This window comes from Melopsittacus undulatus, chromosome 3 (genome assembly GCF_012275295.1).
Source record: "Melopsittacus undulatus isolate bMelUnd1 chromosome 3, bMelUnd1.mat.Z, whole genome shotgun sequence".
Classification (NCBI taxonomy): Eukaryota; Metazoa; Chordata; class Aves; order Psittaciformes; family Psittaculidae; genus Melopsittacus; species Melopsittacus undulatus.
Genome location: NC_047529.1, coordinates 73,540,678 through 73,555,868, shown reverse-complemented (window position 1 = coordinate 73,555,868; position 15,191 = coordinate 73,540,678). Strand labels below are relative to the sequence as shown.

The 15,191-nt window shown below is 40.7% G+C and overlaps 1 protein-coding gene across 5 annotated transcripts in view; it reads left to right on the top strand.

Moving 5' to 3' along the window:
- Nucleotides 1-15,191, top strand: part of NHSL1 (NHS like 1) — a 180,978-nt gene that overhangs the window by 127,453 nt on the left and 38,334 nt on the right. The window lies entirely within an intron of this gene.

The following is a 15,191-nucleotide window of genomic DNA, read 5'->3' as shown; positions in this document are numbered from 1 at the left end:
TATTTTTAAGGACTAATTTTTACCCTTAGTACCTTTATCGAGGGGTATACCTGTATGGTCTGGTGCAGGAGGCATTGTGTTGCATTAGTGCAGCCATGGAGACTGAGGCAGGTAGCCAGCAGGGAGGACTGTAGAACATCTGTCTCTGGGCCAGAAGTGAACCTGTAAAATTACAGCTTAATGTCCATGTTCTGGAAATGGCTAACCTAGGTTTTTCTTTACATTGGCTATTTAACAAAGGGGTTACCCTGCAAAGAGCCAACTCATTTCAAGTCCTTTTTTGTTTCAGCAGGAACTGTGGGTACTTGATAGCTTGCAGAGTCAACCCGATAGAAAAGAACACTGTAATTCTTGTTTTTCTAAAATGAAATTTCTGGTTTTAAGATGTGCAGAAAACTTCATTTTGTATGTCTGAATAAATAAGTGTTTGGCTGCCATATTTTATTTCTCTTGCTGTTTCTCCAGGTAATTGATTTTCACCATCTCTTAGGTGCTTTGTATTATCATTTCATAGGGCAGTTTTGACAGCGAGGGTTAGTGGCTCATGCATGGCTCAGCAGACAGCCTGTGTGTCCTCTATAGTTATTATTGGATTAATACATTTGTGCAGGCTTTTAGCCTTGAAATGCTTATTGTTCCCTTGCGGGCACACTTACCAGCTCTTTACAAAAGAGAAATATTTGTCTGCTTTAGATTAAAAAGAATACTGTTTGTGGGTAGGTTTTTGTAAACTTAAACTGCTCATTCTTCTATTTCTCTGTTCTCTGGAACTATTATCAAAGAACCTGCATAGGCTAAAAGGTTGCTCTGATATTGTGTTTTATCAGAAATTTATCTACTACAGTTTCATCTTCTGTTTCAATAAATTTGTATCTAATGTATTTGTGTGAAACTAATTAATATATGCTGCTTCCATCAGCTTACACATCTGAAGTTATTTCAGTCTGCTGGGATTTTTCTTTAGAGCTGCTGCTCTTTATAGAACTAAAGCTACTACTGCAACTTACTGGTTAGCCATTTGTTTTAAATGAACGGGCTCATGCATGTGATGAGGTAATGAAGTGAATTTCCGTTTCATACTTTCAGGGTAGTAACCTGAAAACCTGCCTTCACCAGACCTCAAACTGCTAACACAGTCAACAAAACTGTGCTATTTATTTGTTTTACCTCAAGCTCTTTCCCTGGGCTGTGTGTATTCTCTAAGAGCAGTTTTAAAATAACTCCTTTCTGTGGCCTTTAGTAGCCACAGCATGAGTTTAACACCATTTTCAGTGATTTAATTCTTGCCTGTAAAGCATCTAGTAGTAAGAGAGGCACTGACTAAAGTTTTATCAGTTTGACTCTGCTGTGGCTTCAAACAGCACTGTGAAATCAGGAAGACACCAGTGCATCACACTGGGAGCATCAGGTTAAAAGTTTTGTAGCCAGGGCTGAGTTTCACTGAGTGTAAAGTGCTGTTGAAATGCTGAGGTAATTGTGAGAACTGCCAATATGCTTTTCCTCATGTTCCTTTAGAAAAGACAGTTTTCCAAAGCTTCTTAATGGGTAGGATGTAAATTTGGTGCTACATGATTATAGCGTGGAAAACTTTGAAGAAAAGTGGTGTCATGAGAAGCACCTTTGGGCTATCATGGGAACTTCAATTCTGTGTTTTCTGGGTTGATGATGAAGCTTGCATTTTGACATCTTTTTGGTGTTTGAAACCTCATTAGTTGAGGTGAAGCGTGAGGCAGTAGAACCGGCTCTGTGTGACTCAATGTGGGGAGTGAAGGATGTTGGATGGCAAAGTGTGCTGTAAACAGTGGGATGGATCCCCCATACTCCAGCAAATGTTGGCATGAATTGGGAAGAAGTGGAGCAAAAGCAAAATTTTTTTTTGTCGTCGTGAGTCAGAGGTGAAGTACTGGACATGCATGGCAGTTGGGGATGCTTAGGTTTGATAATAGGGGAAATTTCTTTGCAGGAAAGATACAGAAGCGCTGAAATAAATTTGGAGGGCTAGGAAATCATTGAAGGTTTTTAAGAATAGATGAGAGAAACACTACTTAGAAATGATTTGTGTATATTTAAACCGACCTTTAGCGGAAGAGAGAACCTAAGGTGGTTTCCATGAACATGACCATGTGGTCCTGAAGGCTGAACCTAGTTCAGACTATTAAAACACACATTTGAAAGCTTTCCAGTCTGCTTGGACTCCAGTTGTCTTGTTTGGATTATGAGATCTGATATTGTTGGTACATAGCAACTTGATTGAAGACTATTAGTTTGTTACTGCATTTGTTACTGCCCCAGGGAATGGAAAAGTAAATATAAAACATAGGTAACAAATAGAGTACAAGCAGTCATTTAAACTACCTGTAAAGATACTAAATGTGTAACAGCTTTCAAAATAATTCAAGCAAGGTATTGCTTTTTATCAAGGTGTTTTCACCCATTTCATACTAACCAGATGAAATGTCTTAACTTTCAAGTCAGTGCAAGGTCAAACCTATTTATTCTGGTACAATTTTCACAGCAGATGTTTGGTAGCATGGGCCTAGCTAAACATATCCGGTGAAATAGATAGGAAGCTGTTGTCTAGAATAAACTTTTAAGCATCACTTAAGGAGCAGAAAAGCTATTATTGCTGCTTATTCTTTAATTAATTAAAGGATAAAAAGTTAGGGGTAGAGATATTAAAATGTGGGATATCTAACCTGTCTTGAGAGAAATCAAGTACTCTGCCTGGTATGATCTCTGCATACCTTTAGAGGAAGCAGTGTTGTGTTTAGCAGCAGAAGAGACTTTTTCCATTATTTTTTTGTGCAGTTCAGCATTTTACTTAGTATAGTATGTCTCAGTGTACTCTGCTTATCACACTTTGCAGATACGTGCAGCATGTGATAGTAGATGTTCCATGGGTAAGATTTTTTAGATTCTTGTACCTCTGAACTAGCTTTTTACCCTTTTGGAGTCAAGGGGAAAATACTGTGATTTTCTTTTATGAAACTACTTTCAAGTATAAATGTTGGGATCTTGCTTTCAAATTTGTTCTTGACTTGAGGTAAAGCTACTTATCCTTCTTCAGGCATGCAGGTGATCAACGGCCATCTAAAGTTTAAAAAAGCTGCATTGTCCGGTATTAGAAAAGCAAGCACCTTGAAGCTGGAAAGTTTGTGATGCACAGTGTATCTGTTCTTGATAACTGAAGTGGCTTTACATAATATATTAAAATCTAAAGTTGTCACTGACTAAAATCAGTGGCTTTATATGCTTAACCAGGCTGCATTACTACATTTTAAATGAAAGCTCTCAGTGGTGCTTAATCTTGTGGCTAGGGCAGAAGAGCTAATTCAGCTGCACTTCACAGTGTTGTGGTTTAACCCTAACCAGCAGCTAAGTACCACACAGCTACTTGCTGTCTCTCTTCTCCAGCCCAGTGGGATAGGGAGGAGACTCTGAAAAAGGTAAACCCCATGTGTTTAGATAAAAACAGTTTAATAATTGAAATCAAGTAAAATATAATAATAATAGGAAAAAGAGAGAGGGGAATAAACCCCAAGAAACAGCAGTGATGCACAATACAGTTGTTCACCACCCACTGACTGATGCCAACCCCAGCCCTGAGCAGTGATCTCCCCTTCTGTGTGACTCCCCCAGTTTATACACTGGACATGATGTGCTGTGGTATGGAATACCCCTTTGGCTGGTTTGGGTCAGGTGTCCTGTCTCTGCTTCCTCCCGGCTTCTCATGGTCCTCCTCATTGGCAGAGCATGAGACTGAAAAGTCCTTGATTTAGAGTGAGCAACAACTAAAACATGAATGTGTTATCATCATTCTCAAACTAAATCAAAAAACATGGCACTGTACCAGCTACTAGGACAAAAAATAACTTTATCCCAGCCAAAACCAGGACACACAGTCATGATGCTATTGCAATAGGATTTAAAGGTTTAGAAAATGATGTAGTTCTTGGATGGTGGCAATAGATTCCATTTTTTTACATGTTTTGTTTGCACTGGATGAAACAGGCTCTCCTTTTTTTTTTTGGGAAGCAGCCAGGACCTTGGAGTGCCGTGAAGCAGATTGGGCGACAATATACGCACCATCCAAGGTGCCTGTTTCCTTAATGTCAGGACCAAGCTGCTCTATCTAGCTGGTCTTTCCTGAGAGCCTGTTTGGAGTGGACTCTTCCTCATGTTTTGTTAGTGACCTTATGGAAGGTGTTTCCTTGCATACAGATGTTCAGATAGAAACAAAACAATATTGACCCTTGAGGAACCTTGTGTGAGTCTGTCTTCCATATCACTGTTTCCTCCTAGGGAGTCCAGAAAACAGGAGATGAAGAAAAGGGATGAGAAGGAAGAGCTCAGGCTCTGCATTGGTCAGGATCATCAAATCAGTTCTGGCCCCTTGCAGCGTGCACTCTGCTCCAAGGCTGAAGGACTGCTTGACTTTAGTCTTATGTTGCCAATGTCTACTGGGTGGCTGGACCAGCTCTGAGAGCCTGGTCTGGACGGTAGCAGAGCCATGAGTTTAATGTTGTTCAAAGTGGTGTTGTTTTTTTTTTTTTAAGGCAGACCATTATCAGTGCTAAAGGGGCAAGTGCCACAAACTGCAGTGTTTCCTACAGCTTTTTCAGTCCCTGAGACCAAGAGTTTGAGTGACTGTTCAACCAGAGTCAAGAGGGTGGTAGCACCATAAAACAGCCCTTGTCATTGACATATGGTGCATTGACAGATGTTGCTCTGCAGCACGGTCATGTTTAAAGGACCATTGTTTGAAGAAGTTGTAAAGTACAGTGGTTTTCAACTGGAAGCACAGATACAACAGCAGTAGTATGTAGTGATGAGGTTTGGTAAGAAATCCTCATTTAGCTAACTGTATTATAATCTTTAAAAGGACAGACAATAAGGCATGAAAATGGGGAGGAAGCACAGCACTGGGTAGCATTGCTGTGCTTCACAGCTTGGAGTTTGTCTTAAGTGTGCCCATCTACCTTCTGGATGGGTCTGCAGCATTAGCAGTGTGTTCACAGGTATAACTCCAGTGTCCTAAAAAGGAAAGTAATCTGGAATGCACTGGCCTTTGATAATCTTGCCAACTGTGGTGAATTGAAGGAAAATAAAGTTTCCTATCACATGCCTGAACTCACTTTGCTTCTGTATTTTTCAAACTATCCTATATTCTTCCTCAAATGTGGATATAAGTCAGTTACAGTGATGGGAGACAGAGCAGGGCATATATAGCCAGATTTCCATGGGGCAGTTATTCTTCCAGTTTCCACATTTAACAGTGTAGAGCATTTTTGACATAAAAAAATAAAATAAAATGGAGGAGGACAAGCTCCACTGCTCTATGTTGTCACTTGTCCACAAGATGGGAGACAACAGGCATAAAAGGAAGAAAGAACCGTGTTAATGTTAAAAGACAAAATCAGCAAGACTGAAATGGTATTGGGCTGGCAGGAGTTAGTCAGCTCCTGAGGGGTCTTGTGGATGCTCTCACTATGCAGTTCACATCGGACATGAGGGGCAAGGTCTTGTCACATGCTGCAGGTTATTGACCAGGCTGACTGTCCTTTCCAGTAGATAACAAGGTGTCAAATACGTACTAAGGAAAGTATAACTGTAAATAGTGGGAATAGTCCATATGCTAGTTTAATGCTCCTTTTAAGACTATAGCTGTGGAGACTTCCTGCACAACTGCCTGTACTTTGTGCCTTTGCCTGCTCTCCCCCCTCTGCCTGGGTAATTGTGTTGATTCAACCTATGTACATAATATAGGACTCTTTGTTCCAATGTCTCTGATGATTCATTTATTATCTCATCTTTCTAAGAGTTGGATTTGGCTAACTGCAGCTTCTGTTTAGCTTTGTTGGCCAAATGCAAGGAATGTATTTAAGCAGCAGTGATTGAAGCACTTGATTTGTTTTCCAGAAGACATCTGGTTAGAATTGTCAAATAAAACCAGATTTAAGTAGTTACTCATAAACCCTCTATTATGTCTTGCTGCAAGACCCTCCAGACAGGTATGCATTTAGCCTTTGTTTTCTCAGTGCATCTGCCAGATCAGTGTTCAGATGAGCAATATTAGGGTCAGCCCTACTAGTCGATAATCTCGCTGAGAAGATTATGGACTTAAAATAATCTTATGTTTCATTAAAGAGCTGCAAAATAGGGGGAACCACTTCATATTAACAATTGGTCTGATTCAGGTTCAGAGACATGTCAGGATGTGAGCTTCCTAGCAACTGGGAACCTTAATGAAGTAAAAGACCATTAAAGGCCAGGAGTAGACCATATGTTCCAGAAAGGCCTTAGAGCTGTAAAATCAAAAAATAGAAATCAACGTATTTCTCATTATTTTAGTTTCAATAGTCAAGTTAGTACCAGAGTTTCTGCCAGTGTATCCTGCCCTTTTTACTGCTCCTGCAGTAATTCACAGTTGATGGTTTTGGCCAAGTTCCATACTCCAACTGCCCTTTCTAATAAAGAATTTTAAAGAGCAAATATTCAAGTGAAACTAACAGAATTTGACTGGGAGTCTACACTGCACATGTTTGAAAGCTGCTCTTGTGCTGAAAAAGTGAGCTATGTGGAAGCGTTTGGGTTCCTTATTTTTCAGTTCAATTATATGGTGCAGTGCTGAGTGTAAAGACATACAGGGTGGTTATATGTAGATTGTTTGCCTGATATACATGATAAGTGAAAGTAATTGTAGTGAAAGTGCTGAAAGAGGAAAATTTGTCTTAAAATAATACTAATGATACTATTGTTTTTCTTAAACCAGATTAATGTGTGAAAAATTAATGTTTTATGATACAAGTCTGAACCATTAGGAAGACTGAGCTGGAAGCTTGCTAAACCTCATCCCATTTCAGACTTGTGCCTTTAGTGGAGAGAAGAAATTTGAACTGTCTGTGGTGTAGTTGTTTCAGTGCTAGGTAAAGCAACTTCCATCACAAAGAATATTAGCTTTCACTTATTTACCTTTTTGCTTTTCCTCCTCCTTCCTGTTAGATTGGGGTGTTATACATGCTTGTTTACAGCATTTTAGATACCTTAAGTTTAACATTGTGTCCTTGGAGGAAAACCAAGAAAATCTCCTTTTTATATTTTTATATTAGCTGTGTTTGGTTGTCTAAGAAACAACAAATATCCATAAAAAAGCTAGAGAAAGAGTGGGGTGAATTATTTTAATGCCAGCGTCAAACATGCAAAAGGAAGCAAATAAACTGTTAAAGCTTCAGACATCTTGTTACCACTAAATGCAGTTGTATAACACACTTCAGAAATCTAAATTAGCACAAGGCAAATGGTGATAATTATTTTGAGTACTCCCTAGAGACAGCTTGTTAACAAATATAATTTGTCATGGCTGTTGCATTTTGGTGTCATTAGAAAGGTTTTTCTCTATGGCTAAATTATGCAGATTACTTTGGAGATTTTGGGTGGGATTAAATTAAATTGTTTTTTAAAAGCTTCAAGAAAAGAAAGGAATGATCAACATGTTTGCAGTGATTTAACCCTGTTAAAGGTATTTTCACGTTGCAGAGTTTCTTTTAGTTTTAATCCTTTGTAAAGACTTGCATCTGATTTGGAGCCTTGAAAATTACCTACATACTTGCTTTACTTCAATGTTGTGCTTTCATGCCTCATCCTTGCACTGTTACAAGTATCTGTACAGCTGAGCTCTGAAGCAATGTGGAGAACAAGTCCAGAAGGGTGGACTTCCCAGCCTGGCTGGGCATCCAGGTACCATGTAAGGGTGCCCTTCCCAATGAGAAATTGATCACTTGTGTGTTGGAGGGAATAGACCCAACATAAATACATTTGATCACTTTCAGTACAGGCTTCTTTGAAGTACCCATTCAACAGACTTCTCCATCACAGAGTCCAACAGTCCTCTGTTAGAGCTACCTTCAACCTGTGGAACCCAAGACATTTTTGTTTCTGGGAAACTCCACACAGCATGTGTCATTAAAAGCTATCTGTGTGGCTGGCCTAGGATGTTTATTCAAGAGAGGGAATGCGTGTAACAGTGTTCAAAAAATCTGACAGACCTTTCTTCTTACTCACCAAATAAGAAAGTCTTGCAGTAAATGATTTATGTTTTGCTGGTGGGTTAAAAACTTGCCACTTCGTATGGCACTTGCTTGTGGAATAAGTTTATTGGGTAGCAGTGTTTACTGTCTCCAGGCTTGTTTTATGCTTTTCTGTATGTACTGATAAAAGCATAAATAGCAATATCAAATTGCATTTGGGTGTATAATAAGGAAGGTAGCTAGATTGGCAAAGACTGGGATTAGCCAAAGCATTTAGATTGAGCTGTTGAGCAGAAGTTTTTTCAGCTGGGCTGTCACAGTACTACATCTGTTGGAATTCCTGACCCGTTAAACTGAGCCTGAACAAAACAGCACACTGGATATATCACAGCTGAAGTTCGTGAACTTGCTTTGCGGTCAGCATTGGTTACAGTTCAGTTGTTACTCAAGTGCATCATTGCTATGGCTTTACAACATGTTTTAAAGCTTTGATATAGAAGCACTCTCTGTGATAGTCAAGTTCTGCAGATGATATGGGGATTTATACATTTGAGGGAAATGGGATTTGATCCAAGCTGAATGAATTTTTGGGAGGATTATAAAGTGGTAGAGGCAAGCTGTATGCCTCTTTTAGATCCAGAGACAAAAATAGATGCTGCACTGGAATTAAATTTGGCTTCTTTTTTTAAAGCCATACTTCGCATGAGATATGTATCAAAAACCAAAATTACCTTTGTACAGTTGGCTTTTATACAGCCTGTTTCATCCACACACAGCACTGTGCATTCTTATCCCCAGTCTACAAATGAGTGACTCATAAGGGGGCACAGAGTGAAAGGCATCAATTTTAGTTAGCTTTACCAACCAAAAAGACCTTTGAACTAGGGTATCTGTTTTAATTTAATTACAGTCCCAAGTATAATCATTCTCAACGCGCTCTTTATCTGGAAAAGTTGCCTTCCTGGAATTCTCTGATAACTGCATAGTCCAGAGTTACTGTGGTCTCATGCACATCTTACTACGGCACTGCAAGCAGGCAGAGGGGCAGCTGTGCCCTCTGAAGAGGTCCCGGTTTGGTAGGTATATTCAGAGCATGTCCTGTTATGTACCAATATGACCGGTCCCAAGCAAAGCATAACTGACTACTGCATTTCAGGTGGCAACCTTTTTGCCTGTTTTTCATAGCACAGTGTCAGGAAGTTGGAGATTTAGCCTGTGCCCACCTCATACTTGAAGAATTTAAATTTGTGTCTGCATGAAAAATACTTTAACTTGCAGCACTTTATTTTAAGCAGCTTTTGGATGAAAAGCACATCATCCTCAGAAGTAAAGATTTTGAAATCTGTTACATTCTCCTGCCCCTCATGAGAGAGGATGCCTGACCCACTGCTGGTCATTACTGGTGTGGTGAGGATGAGAGTCAAGGCACCTCAGGTTCTTCTTTAGTGGGCTTTATCCTGAAGTGCTTAGGAGGCACATTCATGAAATTCAGGTTGTGCTGTGTCTGTCTGTAGATTTAAGTATTTGACTGGATCTAACCCAAAGTGATTTTCTCAGGTGCAGCAATGCCAGGTTGGGAAGCCAGGTCTTCTGACATCCACACCTGTCTGTCACAAACCCACAAGATCTTAGTTGTCTCTGTTCAACTAGAAGAACAAACCCAAAATATGCATGAAGTAAATTAAAATTATATGCAGTTATTTATCAGGCTTGAAACTGAAGGTTCTTTTAGAACAAAAAGTAATGATACAAGACATACTTTGGTTATTAAAGTGCACTGTGACCTATAAAAAGTGATGGGTCATTTAAGAAAGTTTACTTTTACAAGACAGATGTATGTTGTACTACAGCCTGCCTGGGTTTAGGTGAAATTGTGAAAAGCTGTTCATAAGATAGTGTTTGTATTTGTGACATACAGAAGAAGGGGCTGGCTACAGTGTTTGAAGATTTCTGACCTCAGGGAGTGCAGTGGTTTTCTGGTGATACGTGCACTGAATGGATAAATGTGTTTTAAGATACTAGTCAGCAGATTTATTTCTCTAGTTGACAGTTTAGCTGACTCTTGCAGTTAATAGCCTTTCTCTAATATCGAGAAAAAAAAAGGTAAGAAAAAAAATCCCACTCGACAGAATACAAGTTACAACACGAAAGGCTCTGCTAAGAAGTCACCCTGACTTTAGCTGAGATAATTTTTCAAGCATGCAGATGCAGCTGTCAGCTCATCGCTTGTCCTTTCTTGTTGGACAAGGAGACAACAGGGGATGGTTGGCAAAGGAAAGCCAAGTGTGTGATGGTCTTTTCCCTTCCTCCTTCTGCACCCAGGAATTTCTGTTTTGGTGGCTCTGGGTAACTCTGCCAGGCAGGCAGCATTATCTGCTCCTCTGGGAATCTGCCCCTGGTCCAACTAATATTTTCTTTGGGTTTTAGTGATTGCTCTCAAGTTCCAGGTGCTGCTCTTGGATACGAGGCAAATTCAGATGTTTCTGGGACATTATCTTTCTGTCTTCCATTGCTTGATCCATCCAGTGGAATGGCTAGTTATGCCAAGCAAAGTTGGTGCTATTTAGATGTCTGAATAACCTGGATGCCAAGTTTCTAAGTTTTGGTACACTTGTGAATATCATGGTAATTTAATTATTTAACCAGTGTCTTCACTGATTACTAATAAATATTTGGAAACACAGAAATATCGTGGGTGGTTTTTCTTATATTAAACTCTTTAATACATGCTCATGAGCGTGTCTGAGTGTGTACACGTGGATGCAGGCAGCTACAGAGCTGATCCTGCACCAGTCACATGAGCAGTGTTTACTTACAGGAGTAATCTCATTAGGGCTAATTAAGTGAGTGATGGCTGCACGCTCAGGCCTGAGGTGTGGAGGACTGACTGGCCTAGGGTGGTGGCAGAAATCTGTGCCTCTGCACTGCTGCTGGGGCTGCACTGTGGGGAGATATCCCAGGCATAGATGGGGTTCAGCCCTGAAAACCAGCACCTGGAGCCTTCCTTCCTGCAGCCAGGTCAGTACGGGGCAGGAAAAGGAATAGTTTTATGAAGTAGCTTGTGAGAAATGATACATAGTCTTGCACAGTTCATTTACAATTAAAATAATAAATATGGAAAACTTCTGAAAATGACCATGAATCTGTCTCTCTTTTACCAGTTCTGCTTCTGTCAGGGCAATGCATTTTACTTCATATAAACTTCAAGAAACTGTGACTGCTTTTGGTGGTAGGAAGCTCAGCAGGTATGAATGTTACCAAAGCTGGTTAAGGAAAACAGTCAACACACACAGTTCCCCCCAGCAAACACAGCTGTCCTTCTGCCGCACAGCAGTGTAGTGTGTAGGTCTAAGAAGACAAGGTAAACATTAATCCTGGTTTTCTACGGTAATACCATGTCAGACGAGTTATTGGGGTATCAATGCTGTGCCTTCTGCCCTTCTGCTCACGCCAGTGACTTATAGCTCAAATGGTTATGTAAGAATATGATTTCAAGTTGCTGGAAAAGCAGTAAATCACTTCTGCATGCAAGACCAAGACTTGCTACTCTGTGTTACCAGCTCAGGATCAGATGCAATTACATGCAGGATCCTTGTATAAAATGGGAGAGGAGACTGGGGCTGAGAGGCCTTGGAGGCATTTTCATACACTTCGCCTGGCTGCCTGTCATGGAGGCCATAAGGTTTTACATGGAGAGATCAAGTTACTCAAAACAGCACAGAATTCAGTTCCTGTGGCCCAAAACTATGGTGCAGAATCACTCTTGGCTCAGCTGAGAACCTTGCCCTCAGCATGGTGCTGCTGGTAGCTGTCCATTCCCTCTGTTATTTAGCAGATGGGAAGAGAGCAGAGAAGGATGATACGCTCACCTGCTGTTGGTGAGAAGCACATCCCCAGCACACTTCTGTCTGATGCCAGGATTTAACAAACCCTGAAGTACTGCAGTCCTGAGCAGATGAACGTGTGGTTGGATATATGACAGTGACTCAGATATAATGGCATTGGGCACTGACAGCTTTAACACGTTTTTTTCTATCATGCATCTCCTGAACATATCTACCCTGTTCTAATAACTGGAAATGATGTGGGGGCTTTTAAAATGTTTTTGACCACTTTTCTCACGTGGTTTCTTCACACTCTAAATGTGAAGAACAAAATTCAACTCCATGCAAAATTTTCTTCTTAGGAATGGTTTAACTTGTACCACATAAATAGGGATAAATTATAATATAATTTGCTACAGTAGTTTTTAAGCAATGTGAAGGTTTTGAAATTTAAGGTATCACTAGAAGAGAAGGAGGACAAGAATTAAGCTATAATTTTACCTAGCCAGAAAACACTTTCAGGTACCAGAAGATGATGGGCAGCGCCCTTGCGCCCTCAGTCCTAGAATGGTGGAAGGAGGAAAGGGAGGTAATTCCAGCCTTCACGCTGTGGCAATATCCAGTGCAGCCGCTGATCACAATTGCCAAGGCAGTGGCTCTTTCCTGGTACTCTTGGGCAAATAGTCAGTGTTTGTGTAAACAAAACTGGTACATCTGAGGCACAATAATATTGCCGCACATTTCAAATCACACAAGATTATGACTTTGAGCTTCACTGCAGTATGTGCTGCAGATTTTAACTAGTGAGCCCGTCCTCAGGAGAGTGTGTTTGTGTCCTGCCTGGTGCAGTCTCCTGGGGTTCAAAATGGCAGTTTTTTGGCACAAATAGGAAAAGTTGTGTATAGGTTTGTATACTGGATACTGTGGGTAATGGCAGCTCTGCCACTGGATCTAGCCAAGATTGTATCTGTCCTGCCTCAGCTAGCACTAATGTATTGTCACACTCTTAAAACTGAGGATTTTTAATAACTGTATTCTTCTGTTACCTAGTTAGCTTCAGTACAGACCTCTCTGAAACAACAGGCATAACTGCAAGAACTTTTACATTCAACTGAGTATATAGTACTTCTCTCTTTTTGGGGTTGTGGAAATAGGACAAAGGTTTGCTTCTCTGGGAAAAAGGGAACATGTCCGGATTCTACAGTAAGTATTTCTAGCTTCTTTATTGGTATTTTATCTGAAAAATACAAACCTGATTACTTACAGAAGACCATATGCAGCTTCAATAATAGTGATGATATGGGGGACTACCTCCGGCTAAAACAGTGTTTAAACAGAAGTTGACACACTTGGTCTGGCAGTGACAGGAGCTTCCGTTAGATGCAGTGACTGAGCTTGTGTTGTGCTTTTGGGCTCTTGCAAGGTGAAGTAAAAGATACTTGCCTAAAACCTCTGCTGGGGTTTGTTGGCCTTTGGTCACATCCCCAGTGTGTGTTTCCTGCTATACTGCAAAATGTACCGTGACAGTACATGGAAAAGGCTGTTCTTGGGGACAAATCACCTTTTTGTTGGTGATCTTCCCCTGGCATTTTGTAGCTATTCTTTTGGTTTCTTCAGCAATATTGCTGCAATAGCTTCTGATGTTGCATGGATCTTGCGTTCTCAACAAATAGAGGTTGTGAGCTTGATAAACAGCCAATTTTTTATTGTTGATCCATTTGAACTTTTGGTGGACTTGAGACCTTCAGCGTTGACTTTTTTAAGTTTCTGGAGCTCTTCTGGGCTTCCTGAGCTGCACTGTTTGTCATCTTCATCTCCTTGGTTAGCAGAATAAACAAGGTCAAGCAATTAATATCAGAGCGTGCATCTGTCATATTCCAGGAGCCTTTCACCCTTGGGAAATACCGTGATGCCCAATGTTGAAAAGTCACAAGAGCTGTATTCTTAACTTAGGTTGTGTTCATGTTTGTTTGTGGTGATTAGTGGCTGGTCTGAAGGTAAAACTTGCAGTGTCTAAGTTGACAACTTATCATGTTAACCTGCCCTACAAGTTGCAGCAAGCCTTTGGGCTGTCTTGTTCTGCACAGCTCACTTATGCCTGGTGATTTGTAGCTCAAACCAACAGACAGCCCATCAGGGCACTCACATCTGTGAGTGTTGCGTGTTGGACCTGTCTGGATCCAGTGCCAGATTTGGAAGGGTGGTGGAGGAATTTGTTTTACTGCAGTTGTTGGCAGTCATTTTTCATGCCCCACCTGAAGTACAGCAGCTGTCTGCCAGATGCATGCAGTGTTCGCATGCTCACATGTGTGAAACAGGTAAACAGGGTCACCACCCCTCTGTTCCTGAGATGTACTAATTGATCTGGATCTCAAACCCCACCACCACTGACCTAGGTCCTTGAATTGAGAGAGAAGTGGCAGGTTCATGCCATACTGTCCTTTTTGACTCCATAGGGAAACTCATAATAGGCCAGGACATACATCTGGCTCTGGTAGAAATGACTAGTTGTCAAACTGTAAGCTTGCTGTGTCAGTGTGCCTGTGCAGATACAGGGGAGTCTGCACTGATTAAATCCTTGTAGAGCTTTGATTTCTCTAGGTCGGTTAACCCATTGGCATCAGGTACTTCAGACCTCAGTCTGAGAACTTCTGAGCATAACAGAAGAAATATATGCTGGAGTTGCAAATTGTAACTCCACTTAATCATTTGCCAGGCAAAAGTCTCTCTAAAACCTTGCCCTCAATATAAACATTGCATGTTTTCCATGTTAAGGGGTATTCAAAAAAGCAAGACAGGAAGACACATGCTACTAAAAGCGCTTTGTGACATGATAATGCCCGTGTATTGTACAGACATTTCAGTTCCTTAGAAATGTACCAAATACTTAATTCTCTTTTTGCGTTCCTTGTCTTTCAAGAGATTCAGATCTCTGTCTCTGGAATTGTAAAGCTAACAGTTTGACTGGCCTGATGAGTTTGGTTGCTGCATCTTGAACATTTAATTTTTCCTTATGCTCTGGCGTCTGTTATTCTTTAGCACAATCACACTGAATATCAATTAAGAGGCGGGAAGATGATTATGGAAAACTTGGGTGAGGGGGATGAGATGCTGACTGGGATTTTGACTGTTTTGAGTGGGGATGCATGCTTGCTTCATAATCTTTCTGAACTTTGAAAACTCCTCAGTACTAAACTACATGTGCTCTGCAGAAACATGAGATTTTGATATCCCTGTGATAGGCATTCCTCTCTCCAAAATCACAATAAATGGTCTCTTCCACGGGCAGGAAGACAAGTGGTCAGTGCCAAAGTTACTTAGCAGATGGTGCTTGAGTAGT